The sequence below is a fragment of the Lichenostomus cassidix genome, chromosome 14 (assembly GCF_008360975.1).
Source record: "Lichenostomus cassidix isolate B80296 chromosome 14, HeHo_3.0, whole genome shotgun sequence".
NCBI classification, from domain to species: Eukaryota; Metazoa; Chordata; class Aves; order Passeriformes; family Meliphagidae; genus Lichenostomus; species Lichenostomus cassidix.
In genome coordinates, this window is record NC_139495.1 from 303,988 (window position 1) to 317,512 (window position 13,525).

The 13,525-nt window shown below is 50.2% G+C and overlaps 1 long non-coding RNA gene across 3 annotated transcripts in view; it reads left to right on the top strand.

The window, feature by feature from the left end:
- Positions 1–12,534, top strand: part of LOC146430524 (uncharacterized) — a 133,563-nt gene extending 121,029 nt beyond the window's left edge. For all 3 annotated transcript variants that reach the window (XR_014855026.1, XR_014855023.1, XR_014855024.1), the window contains one exon: positions 40–12,534. This is a non-coding gene — a long non-coding RNA (uncharacterized LOC146430524). The remainder of the gene's footprint in view (positions 1–39) is intronic.
- Positions 12,535–13,525: the final 991 nt, after the last annotated feature.

Sequence of the window (13,525 nt, forward strand, 5' to 3'; positions counted from 1 at the left end):
TGTTATAAATTTTCAATGTGTTTTTGTTTTATGCTCCAGGTGAAGGCAACAGAGGCCATCAATCCTCTTCCTGGCTGACCCTGAGCTGCTGGTGGGCTGGGCAGCATCTGTCTGGGACACCCCTGATGGGATGAAGGCTAGGGAGTGTCCTGGACCATTCTCGTTTGCCTTAAAAACTTGTTTTCCATGAACAGAAAATGCAAGCCACTGAGGGATATTTGGCTCTTCCTGGTCTGACACCTAAAATATCTTGCTGTCAGCCTGCAGAGCACTCTGACACAGGAGCCAGCGTGATGCCAGCACAGCTCTCCCCAGCACAACTGCCCTCTCTTCCCGCTGCCATGTGATTCATGAGCTTTCACATCTCTGCCATTAGCCTGTTAATCCAGCACCTTGCTCCAGCCACACCACAGGGAAGGATTTATGGTTCTTAGAGATCAATTTCATTATCCCAGGAGGAAAATCAGCATCTTGTTATGGATAAAATGACAATAAATGAAACGACCATTAATTTACGATCTTGCCACACAGTGGCACTCCAACAGATTCCCATTAATGGCTTATTATTATCACCTCCCATACTGAGCTAATAACTGTTCCTGGAAAAAGCCGTACTGAACCCTGGGAAGGGGCTGCTGCTGGATGTGAGGGATCCTGCCCTGTCCCACAGTACGTAGGGCAGCCTCCAGTCCCACTGCCCTGTCCTGCCAGGCCATGGGGGGAGGCAGCAGCCAACACTGGCATTCTGGAGGGAGATGCTGCTACAGTGCCTCCCCATGGGATTTGGGATTAAGAGCCTTTTGCAAAGACACAGAGAAAAGCGGGGCTAGGCTGGCTGCATACTCTGGAGACAGGGGAGCAGAGGTACATCTCTACAGAGACATTCAGGGCATCAGGGATCCTCATCCCATGTTGCTCTCCATCCCTTTGCACCGAGGATGGTCCCGGGGACATCCTCTGCTGACAACACAGCTCCGCTAGGCAGCAGTTTAATTTTTGATGCAGGTTGATCCCACTGACGGCAAATGAATTTGTAGACTGTTGCAGACCAAGGCCAGTGGGATCCTTGCCTGGCTGAAGGCTGCAGGGTCCCCACCATCCTCCAGGGCCAGGGCCCTGTGTCAGGTAGCAGGAGAAAGCTGCAGTGCAACTGTGCTGGTGGAGACTGATAGATGGCATGGAATGGAGGGTACCAGGCAGAGAGGGGAGAAGGTGCTGCCAGCTGTGAGAGAGCTGCCTTGGGAGTGGGGTAAAAACCTGATTTTTCTATTTGCTTGCAACTCAAAAAGCCCAGAAACGGCTTGACATTAAATGACTTTTCAAAAACTTCTGCAAAGCAGAGAGTACCATAAAACACAGAACAAAGGGCAGACTTTCTGTGTGGGGAAGTGCTTAATTTGGTCCAAAGTGAGGAACTTAATATCCTTACTGAATTTGTTCTTTTTAAGAACATTAAAGGCATCAGGTGGAAAAGCACCAAAACTTCTCCTTAAAACACTGTCCTTTTGAAACCCAAATAAATTGATGAACCCAAACTCACTGTCAGCAAATTTGCTTCTTTGCCACAAAATGGTTTATTTCTGCAACTGCTCCTGGCAGCTCTCCCATGCCTGCATGGTGCTTGTCTTGAGTGTTTGCTGGGACTGTGCTGTCCTGAGCCTGGATGCAACACTGTGCTCATCTGGGCAAGGAGAGCAACTCCTGTGTGCTGCCAGCACCCTCCAAAGTGCCACAGCTCCCATGGGCTGGCAGAGCTCAGTGCCCGCAGCTGAGGGCAGCTGACAGCACGGCTGGCAGCGCCACGCACTGAACAACCACATCTGCTGGGGGGAAATTGTGTGCCGTGCATTTTGCTAAACATATTTTTTGCATGACAAGTGAACGTGTGAGGAGCTGATCTTCATAAACGCAGTTTTACGGTAATACAACAGTACAAATAAATACTCCAGTGTATCTCTCAGTGTCACTTTTATTTACAGTTAAGTGACCTGTTATTACTGACCCCTTTGCCATAAAGGCATAATTGAGAGGAGGCCACAGAGCAAGCAGGGCTGGTGTGAGAGTGCATCATGCTAAATAATTCATAATGAGCACTGTGGTTGTTGCAGTGATATATGTAAATAGGAGCTCCACAGTTTGTAACTTACAGCCTGCGTTGTTTTATGAATTTTAAAAGGAGAAAGTCTTCATTCTCTGGTGCAGAACTGAGAAGAGTTTGTGTTCCCTGAAGTCCCGTCCCCAGGAGCCAGCTTCACAGGGCTGGCTAAGGCAGGAACAATCTGCTCATGGGCTCTTCCTGCATTAGCACTTCTTAAATCTGTTTTCTCCCGTGTTTTACCTGTGGCTTTGTGACAGTCCTTGCAGGGCCAGCTGCAGATCCAGACGATGGAAGCTGGCACCCCAGGGTGGGAACACAGCATCAGCATCTAAGAGCGTTGGCAGAGCATCCTTCCCTACATACAGCAGGGACCTCAGCTCCAAAACCCCAACTCTGAGTTTCTCATTAGCTCAGGGAGATGCCTCTGCTGCAGGAGGGAGCCAGTTTACCACCTGGATGAAAGCCACCAGCAGATCCCAGGCTCTTTCTCTGCATCTCAGGGCAGAAGTTTGTGAGGCAGAGCTGAGCACCCACTCCCGGGGGAGTGTCTGGCCTCTGGAGCCATACTGAGCTCCATGCACTTGTAACAGCTCACATGAGGAAACTGTTTACCTTTTATTCCACCTTTTAATTCAACATCATGTTTCCTGTTTTATGAGAGTGGAATAAGAGGAGCTCCCAGACTGTCTCTTCAAGACCATTCATTATTTATTCATTCTGTTTCTACCTTGTTTTTCTGTCTCTCCTAATTTGAGAATTGTTCTAGTCCTTGATATTATTCTTGTCCCTCTCTAGTTCTTACCTATTCCTACAATACTCTCCAGAGACAGGGTAATCACTCCAAGAAAATTGACTTCCATTCAATGGCAAAAAGCTTCATTAAAACCAGGTAATGCTCCCAAAGGTACCTTCTGTTCCTCAGAAATATTCAGCAAAGCTCATCCTTCCAATAACACGTGCTGAGGAGTTTCAGTGCCGCCCAGGCAGGGCTGTGTGGATTCCTCTGTGCTCTCGCAGTGGCGTGCAGGTGAGGGAAAGCTCCGCACTCCAGCGCTGCTTGGGGAGCTCTCCCTCCCTCACACGGGCTTTGCTGCCCCAGAGTTCAGGGTGCTGCCTACAAGCCAGCTTTCTTCTGGGCACCCTCTGGGGTCTGTTGGGACCCTCCAGCTGCCTTCCAGATCATCCAGAGGTGCATGTAGCAATACCACTTTCTCCCAGAAAAGCCTTGTTGACTTAGGCACACCTGCTGAGATACGCCTTGCAGTCCTGCTTGTGGGACTCACCCTGTCCTGTCCTGTCACCTGCTCCTGTCCCAGCCGGACACACTGCCCTGAACCAACCCATCCCTGCAGCCAGGGCAGCTTCTCCAGAAGGTGTAAGGGGTGTTGGGCCACCCTCCCCTCTTTGTGGCTTTGCATTTGTGGTGTCCATGTGTGTCCTGTTCAGTGGCTGCTGCCCTGTGGCTCTCCCTGAGGTGCTGCTCTGCTCCTGCACACCTAAACTGGTGTCACTGGCATGTTTTGTAAAACACTACTTACCCTCCCCACCCTTCCCAGCCCATCATGTGCTTGTGAGAGAGATGTGGATGCTGCCCTGCCACAGCCTAGTCCGTTGCCTCCCCTGGGAGCTCCTGCATGCACAAGGTCTGTCCCAGCCCAGGGGGCAATATGTTGCTGCTGGGGAGGGGGAAAGGAAGGGAAAACAGGGGACAAGAAACTTCCTTTTTGCTTTAGCTTTTCTTAATGGCACCTGAAAGTTTTCCTGGACTCCAAGTAATGCTAAACCAGGTCTCTGTGTCCTCTGCTAGCACAGCATGGAGTTGTGGCGATAGTCAGGGCAGACATCGCTTAGACACAGCACAACCGTTAGAACTCTCATTAATGGGGTGACTAAGGAGCAGAAGCTGCCCCAACCAGGGGCTGCAGCTTTGGCCCATTGCATCTGAGGGGAGCAGCTGGGGGCTGTGAGGGGCTGCTGGGTTCACTTGATAAAGGGGCAGCTAAAGGGGCAGCTACCTGTCCACCTACTGCTGGACTGCTCCTGGCCAGTGCTGGGCATCCACTGACCAGGGAGAGTGCTGCTGTGTGTGGGATGCTCAGAGGGAGCAGTGTCCTGCAAGGGCTGCTGGCTGCTTCCCGTGTCACAAAACAAAGCCGAAGCTGGTGGTGTGGGCTTTGCAGGTAAGGCATGCCACACCTTGGCAGGGCATCCTTCAGGAGGAATAAATGATGCTTGTGTGGTATTGTCTGGGAATGGTGAGGCTGGGAAACTTGCCTAAAAATAACTTGGAAAGTCAATCTCTCCTCCTCCTGCAGCAGAGGAGTAATTACTGCTTTGTAAAGCTTTTAATTTTTTTTAACATTGCATATAAATACTGCTGCTTCAGAGTTCAGAGGCAGGGATTTAAAACCTAATCCACATTTAACAAGGCTATTAAAGAAAATGTTTAAGCTGCCACAATTTAACTGATTAAAATATTTAATAAATCTTACCCCCAAAAAAAAAAAAAAAAGGGAAAAAAAGCAGCAAGGAGCCAAGATCACATGGCTTTCATATGTGCATTACTGAGAGTGCTTTAATGGGAAATAGAAACCCAAAAGATTGCAATAATCCTGCCAAAAAGACCCAAATGTATTATAAAAATGTTTAAAGCTCCATTTGAGTTTTTGTAATTAACTTGGTAATGACACTGGCATTCTCATTCTGTCAGGCTCGTGGAAGATCAGATGCCTCTCGATTGCTGGAGCAGAGTGGTAGGAAAAGCAAGGGGCTTTTGTCCGCCCCAGGGAACGAGGGCATTGCTTTTAAGGCTCCCTGCCTGGGTGGGGGGTTCGGGTGTCTGTCTAGGCTCTTCTCTCCCCCCGGGCAGTGAAACGGTATCAGTTTGCTGGCACAGAGGAGCATCCTGGTGGGATGCAGTTTGCTTTCCAGCCGAAGGTGCCCTGGGAGCTTTGTGCCAGCCCTCCTGAGCCCAGTCCCTGCACAGGACTGTGAGTCCTCTCTGCCTCCTGCTCTGCAGCACACCGTTAGGGCTTTTTTAGTTTTGAGATGAATGTCTCTTAAATCCTCTGGAAGAAGGTGGGGAAATAAAAGAATTTGGATCCTTGTAGGTGGTGCCTGTTTCTGCAGGCACAGTGGGAGGAAGAGACACGTATTTAGCTGGAGGGGTACTGGTGTGAACTGGGAGCGAGTGCAGTTGGGCTGTATTTTTTGTTGGCTTATTCAGAGAAATGCCCCAAGCTCTGGTGTGTATTCTGCAGGAGATGGTCACTGAGAAAATCTAAAGTCAAGGTAAAGCCATATAATTTCATGACTGAAGGCTCTGGCAGACACCTGATAATGAGGTGTTAAATGTTGTAGGGGAAATGACACAGAAGTGCAGAATTCATTTGAGGAGAGGCTCAGCTACAAACACCAAGTGTGTGTCCTGAGCTCTGGCAGTGGTGGAGCTGGACCTGCTGCTTCTCCAGGTATCTCATCTGGAGAAATGCTCACGCAGCTTGCAGATCTTTGGGTCCTGGCTGGTGTGTGTGGGGTGCCTGCCTCTCCTGACACTGACACCCACAGTTCCTGCTCTTGCTCCCAGCCTGGGCACGAGAGAACAGACCTGAAGCAACGCTGAATCTCCAAATGTCCACCAGAATTGACCCAAGATCATGATTTTGTCTGCTGCTGAGAGCTCCTGGCTCAGCACAGGCAGCTATTGCCTTCCTCCCATCTTCACAGGCACCTGCATTTCCAGTTGCTTCCTCTGCTTCCCCTGGAGACAGCAGAAACCTTACATCCAAATTTGTGTTCTTCTTCCTTGCCAGCAGACAGAGCAGGGCTTTGGAGGTGCAGGAATGCAGACAGGCCACTGAGACCAGGTGTCCTTGCTGTGGAGGTGGCAGCAGCACATCACTTGGGTACTCAGTGATTTCCATACGGTGCCTGTGGAAGGTGATGGATGCACCTGTAAGAGATGCAGGGCATGCCCAGTGTGTGGCCACAGCTCCCTGTACAAGTCTGCAGTGACAACTGTTCAGACACATTCTCATGCTGTACAAATTGTCTAACACTTGAAGCTGTCAGACATGAATCCTTTAGCCGGGTATATTTTGAAGATATAATCTCCAGGACCCAGCAGGGCTGCCTGCAGTCTGACAGTGGTGACAGCAGCTCCTTGGGACTCTGTTGTGCCATCACCCCATAGCTGCTCCCCCCGCTTGGGGCTCCCTGCAGCCACAGCCCCCCGGAGCCCAGTGCTGTGCCTAGTGATAGGGTTTGATTTCTCTATGTTCTACTCCAACCCAGTGAAATTTTATTTTCTTAGCCACATCTCCTGGCAGTGTTAATCTGTATTACTAAAAATGAGATTTACTACTACTTAAAGTTTTCATTCAGAAGCTTTTTCTCAGGCGGTAGATCTGTTTCCTTCCCATGCTTCAGCATTTCAACCCTACAGCAGGGGGGTGTTCAGATCAGCAGGTTCCTTTGCAGCATCTCTGCACACATTTGAAAGAAGCCCTGGAAGGGGAAAGGGGCTCTGGACCTGCAGGACATGCTGCTGTGGGCTGTAGGGAAGATATGTAGGGCTAGTACTGAAAACCATGGAGGCTGTGCAATCTACTGATGAGCACTTGCTTTCCCTGGCCTGGACAATGTAGAGCAGCTCTGACAGCAAGGGGCTGACTTGATAATCATCAAGGTTTGCCTAATGCAGCAGTTCCACAGCTTCAGTGCAGTTCATAAAATCTGCCTAGGCAGATTCCCTGAATCATCATAGCAGGAAGGTGAACCCCCTCAGAGACCAGAGGCACAGCCCTTCCCCTCACCATAATAATTGTATTTCCAGAGCATCTTTCCCACCACAGTGCACCGGGCCTGGCGGAGGTGGTGGCAAACGTAAAAGTGCTGGGGAGCATCTGCACCCCTGCCATGCCCCCAGCACCGCTGAGCCCAGCAGGTCATGGCAGGAAAAGTCCAGGGTTTTTTGCTGGGGGTCAGCATGTGATAGTATTCCCTTCCTGGGGACATGTGAGACCTGCTGTCACTGTCTCTGCTGACACTGCTGGGGGTTAAACACTCAGCATAAGCTCCATGTGGTTCCCAGACAAGGATTTGACTTGTGCTGAGACACAAAAAAAGTGCGAAGCTTGGTGGGCAAACTGGGCAAAAAGGGGTGTGGGTGATCTTGCATTTTAAAACACAAATTGTTTGAAACTGAATTCTGGTACATGTCTGTGGAAATGGTTGTGGGAACTGTTTTCTTGGTCTGAATTTTGTCTTGAATAAAATCAAAGAGGGCAAGAAACTTGAAAACAAACATTTTCTAAAAAGCAGCATTTTTCAGCCATGCTGTCCCTTCCAGTGCCGCTTCCAATGCAGGGTGGCCATGACCCACGACTGGCAGGAGCTCTGCTCCCTGTGTAGGGAGCAGCTGGCTGGATTCAGGTCCCATTCTCTCTGCTCCAACAAGCCTGCACCTGGTCTCAGGTGGGTGGCTCCTCTTCTGGGCTGAGCCCCTGAGTGCCCTGTGGCTGGGGAGAGGGTGCTCCCCCAGGTGTGACCTGCTCTGCAGCCCCCCAGGCCTGGCAGTGATCCTCTGCCACCTGCACCTGGCATTCTCTGCCTTGGCATTACCTCCCTAGGGGTTTCACACTTCCCTTGCATGTGCTAAAGAGGTTTCATTATCAAACAGGGGTAGATACTCAGAAAAACAAGATACTGATGCAAATGTTGAGCCACTTTATTGACTTGTTCACGTATTAGCAGCTGTGGCTCCCTTTCTGCTACTTGTACTCTGAATGGATTTTTATTGCTTAATTCTCTGTAAGTGAAGTGCTAGCTAGCAAATTGTAAAATCCTATTGCTTAACATGTAGCATTAAGTATTGAACTAGCAAAAGAATCAATTACAGGTTTGGTCACTGATTAGCTTGACTTTTTATGGAATTTAACATCAAGTCTCATTATAATTCTGCTCTTTAATTCAGGAAATAAAGCACATGTGGGGAGTTAATAGCTGAGAGCAGCTCTGCTCCTGCTCTCCTGCTGAGGGGATGCTCAGTGCTGTGCTGCGGGGAGGTTTCGTCTTCTCCCCACCTCTCCATCAGGGCAGGGCCAGTCCTGAGGCTCCATCAGGGCCCCCAAGTCACGCAGGAGATACAACTGAGCCTGAGTCTGTTTCTCTGCCCTCCTTTCCTCACCCGCGGAAGTTCCAGGGGCTAGCTGGTGGACTGAGGACAGGTGGCCCTGATGTGTCTCCTTTCCACTCGCTCCCCTTGTGGGAGCTGGTGGGCTGCTGAGCTGACTCCATCCTCGATGAGGGCCTCATGACCTGCACCTAGCTATGGGCAGCACCCCAGTGCCAGGAACAGCTGCTTGCTGGGCTTTGCAATCAGACTTAGACTATGTCCTTACTGCCAAACCCTGTGTGCAAAGTAATGGACATTTGGCATCTAAAATCCTGACAAACCTTCTGAGCCACCTGCCTGGGGCGGGGGGGGGGCGGGGGAAAGCAGGATGGGAAGCTGGGAGCTGCAGGTGGTTTGCAGGAGCCTTTAGCCAAGGGCCATATGGCAGAGGACTCTGGCCTCATTTGGGTCACTGAGTCCATCCAGGACCTTAATAAACTCTGTCTGGCTTCTGATAAAATATTAGTGTAATGACCCAGGGAAAGTGAACTGAGGAGGTATCTGAGCCCAAGTTAAGCTCTAGCAGAAAGTGTTAAATCATTTGTAATCAGTGTCTGGTCTTTTCTGAAACACCTCCAAGGGAGGGAAGTGCAGGGGCAGCCGTGCTCTCCCCTGGGGGATGAGGTGTCAGTGCGGTATGGGATGAGCCATGCCAGGTGTGGGGGCAGCCAGCATTTCCTTCCCTGTGTCTTGGGGCAAGGAGCAAAGGTGGGGAGAGGTTATGCTGAGCTGCTTCCCTCCTGCCTCTCCTTTCCGACTCAAAGCAGCATGTCTTGCATGTGGCTCCTGTGGCAGTGCCAGGCTGTATAAAAGCCCCTGGAAAGGGCTGTGGGCTGTCACAGGTGACAGAGGTTTTGCACTCTCCTGGGGCTCCCCAGGGGCTCCTGGTGGTCCTGTGGGGCTAAGCCCTCCCTGCTGTGGTGCTGAGGCTCTGGTCCTCCACAGCCTCCTGGCCCCCCTCACCAGTGGCTGCCTTGCTGATAGGCAACTGCAATTGGATTTCCAAATTACGCTGTCTCAGATTAGATTCAATATCCCTTTTCTCAGGCCAAACAGCCCTTTAATTCCTTTTCTTTCGATTGTGTGGGGACCCTCCGTGCAGCTCAGACCCTTTGGCAGAAAATCTTTGCTGCACCGAGGCTGTCGTGTGCTGCTGCAATAAACTGGAGACACGAAGCTCCAGCACAAACAGCAGGAGAGCAGCAAGTTTTCCCTTCCAGCACTGAGATTTCTGGAGGCTCCTTCTTGTCTGGCTGAGCTTATCCTCCTTCCAGGAGCAGCTCTGCTGGCATACTAATTTATAGCGTGCTCGAGCAGTCCCCCTGCATCCTGAGCGAGGAGGGTTTGGGAAATTAAAGTTTGTAGGAAATGCATCAAAAATCTGATGTCCTTAAGCAAGGCAGCTGTTGTTCCAGCCACCAAAAGGGAGGCTGTGCCTTACTGCAGCAGCTGGGAGCCAGTGGGGGGAGAGAAGGACAGGCTGGGGCAGGGGATGTGGCGCTGGTGTCCTGGCGAGGAGCAGGAGGCTGGGTGGCTGTCTGTGGGCACTGGGAGCACAGTGCTGCCCAGCAGCCTTGTTCCATGTGGCCTGAGCTGGGCTGGGCACGATCCTGGTGCTGGCAAATAATAAATAACAATAATGATTATGGAAGCGCTATGCATGTGCCCCGTGGGCTCTGCAAAAAAAACCATCTACATCAAAATCCAACTGCAACATTTTCCCCCTTGTCTAATTCACAAAATATGCCCATAAAAAAATTATTTGTGCAAGGGCAATTCCTGAGGTATTTAGTGAAGATTGGTAGCTTCTGACTGTATCCTATCCTAGCAGAGTAGACCCAGTGGGATTCCTGGGATTTTGTGCAAGTGCAGAAGTATCTTGGGGGTGTATATTAAAAAATCATTAAATGGAATGATATTGTCTAGTTGGGATTAAGCTCTGGGCTAGGTCTGGTCCCACCCCCAGTCATGTCTCCTAACCTGCTCTCGATGTCCCCAGACTCTGAGCTTGGCTCTGCTCCTGTTGCTCAGGACAGAATCTGAAAGCAAATGCTGCTCCCCATCTCCAGTTTTGACTTTCATATCATGGCTCTTCAATGCAGTGAAATCTGTGTGGTGTTTAAAATTCAGCTATGTTTGTCAGAATTCAATTACCCCTGAAGATTACACAAAGATTATCAAAGTTGTAAACAGCAGAATATGCTCAGAGATCAATGAAGCGCAACAAAGACCATATTTAACAGGAGAAATAAAAGTAGGAGCATGCTGGCAAACCCTGACAGTAGAGCATAATGTCGCATCATCACACTGAAGGTTGGGAAGTAATTGAAATCTATGTTAAAGCACAATATATCCCTGTGCACATTTGAGGGTACAGAACCCAATTCCAGTTCTAATATTGGAGCAATTAATTTGGTTTAAACAGGCCCAGGCTTGGGGGGTTCTCAATAGGTGCCAGTGCAGAGCACTCTGCAGAGTCTGCCCTGCTGCCCCAGGCATCCCTACTGCCCCCCCTGCTGTGCCTCCTCTCCGGGCAGCCTGCAGCGAGCAGAAGCCCTTCACTGAGGGAATTCACTGAGGGAACTGGAGGATTAGGGGACAGGATGATTGTCCTTAATAAAAATGAACCACCTTGGCATTTTTGCTTGGGTGGATTTGGCAGGAAGCTGTTTTTAGCTCTGTACCTATGCCCATGGGCAGCACTGGGGCAGGCACTGTGGTCAGTGGTCAGTGGTCAGTGCTCAGTGACTACTTCTGTGTGCAGCCATGGCTGATCCTGGTGCCAGTGGAGTGCCCTGCTCTGGGTAGTGCCCTATCCTGGGGGTCATGCCCTGCCCTGGGATGGTGTTCTGCTCTGGCAGAGGAGCTGCTGCCTGAAGAGCCTGAGAGGGCTGAGAAGCAGCAGGAGTGACTAAAGCTTCTGGGGCCCTGCCTGCCTTGTCCCGGAGCCTGGCTGTCCCTGCTGTACAGGAGGTGTCTGTTTGTCCCATGCAATGCTGTGCCCCGTGGGATGCCGTGTCCTGTGGGACACTGTGTCCATGGGAGTGGGTGCCTGTGGGACTTCTCCCCCATGAGCACCCTTTCTGGTGCCCCAGTGCCTGCAGAGCCCTGCAGGCTCTCTCTGGGCAGCTGCAGCTCCAGCATGTTGGTGGTTTCCATTGTCATTCTGGAGGCAGCAGCCAGATGATTTTCCTTCTCTGTAATATATTGCCACTATAATACCAAGTCTAGCAGAACAATGAACTCTAGAGGATGGAGATACCTTCCTCCTGTTTTGCAAACTAAACATAATTTTTATTTGTGCTCAGGTTTCTGGATGGTGCAGGGGGAGTGAGGAGGGGGACAGTGCTGGGCCGGAGGAATTCAGTCCCTGGTCCTGCCCTGGGACTTAGTGCTCCCACAGTCTCTGTGGCCCCCACAGCATTGGGATGCAGGGGAGGAAATCTCCTTTTGTCAAGTGCTGTGAGGTTTCAGAAGGAACCCTTTAACCCAGATTAATTACTGCTATCTGGCCCCACTGGGGCTAGTCCACCTGCTGCAGCCAAAATGGGCTGAAATTCTCATTCCCTTTCTGCCTTCCTTTCTCTCTCTCTTTTTTTTTTTTTTCCCTATTTACTTCTGGTTTAATCTGCATATTATCATCAGTGCAAAGACCTCTGAAATAACATCTGACAAATGACGCCTATTAAAAAAACCCTCTGCACTGTCCTCTTTCACCGCCTTCCAATTTGGACCAGCACTATAACTATGCATCAATAGACAAGCAATATTATGTTAAGAACATGATAAAATACCAGCAGCTTCATAATGGCAGCAGCCAAATGGTAATTTCTGCTTCAGAAATTGGTCATTTATTTTGCTGGTCTGTTCTTACGTTCAAATTAGATGAAGTTTAATATACTGTAAAATTGAATGTATTCTATCCTTTTCAACAAATATGGCATGTATGAAATGATTTATGGGTCTTACAAACCTTAAAATGTTAAATAATCTCCTTTTTCCTGTGCCTTAACTCAGTGATGCCACATAGTTTAAGTACAGAGAAGCAAAACTTTATTAGCTCCTACCCTGATCATCACTTTATTTCACTGCATTTACAGAGATAGGAACAGTATTTAACATATTAGACCAAGTTTAGAAGCAGCCATATTAATTGGTACATTAATTTTACCCTATTAACTGTAATTGCTAGGAAAGAGATTCTTCCCAATAAATGTTGTAATTTGTGTTTTAAATGTTTAATAAAGTCATGATGCCTAAATGAGGGTGCTCCTCTCGGCTTGAACCTCCAGCCCGCTGGGCTCCCCCGGCTGGTGCCTTGTGGGGCTGCCCCACGGCATCCAGGAGCACCAGCCCACAGCTTCGCCTTTGCCAGTTCCCTCCCTTCCTCTGGGTGTGCCCCGGATGCCCCTGACGTACCCCTCATCCCAGCTCAGCCGTCTCCCAGTCCAAACATGTCCCCTCTGTGCTTCCCCCAGGGAGTCCCAGCATGGATTCAGCGGGTTTGAGAATGCAGGTGTGCATCCCTTGCTCTGCTGCTCACACGTGGCTCCAAGATGCACACCAGTAGGACCTTGAGGGTGCTGAGGCTGTGGTGGTCCCAGGCAAAGCCGGCTGGAAGGGCTCTGTCTGCTCTGTCTGTGCTCTGTCTCACAGCTGGCAGCACAGTGTCCTCCATCCCCATGGGGCCAAAACACACTGGGCTGTGACCCTTACAGCAGAGCATGAGCTGCTCCGCCTGGGAGATGCAGAGCCGGGATCAGCATTCTGGATGGCTTTGCTGAAGATTACGGACAATGTGCAAGCCTCACCTTGATTTGAAAATAGGTATTTTTACCTGATCAATTCAAAGGTTTTTTGTGTCTGGCAGCAGTAGCTTGGGGTATATTCAGCTCCCCACAAGGCAGGTGATAGCAGCTCCTCTAGGCAGGGGCAGGGGCAGGGGCAGGGTAGGTTTGATGGGGGCTGCCCTGCCCCCCAGGGTGTCTCCATTCCCCAGGCTGATCACACATTATAACCTCTCAGAAGGTCTGGCCCCAAATCCTGGGAAATCCCTGGGGTGTCTGCCTTGGCTGTGGGGTGGGGTGATGGGTGACACAGAATCAGCCAAGAAGCAGAACAGGGGTGACTCCCTCCTGGCTTGCAGTTATTTAAAACAAATTGACTGCTTGCCCTTCGCCTTTCCTCTGTCTCCCGATCAGCAGCTTGTCCCTGAGGATAAGCCTCAGAGCAGCACAATCTCCTGCAGTCCC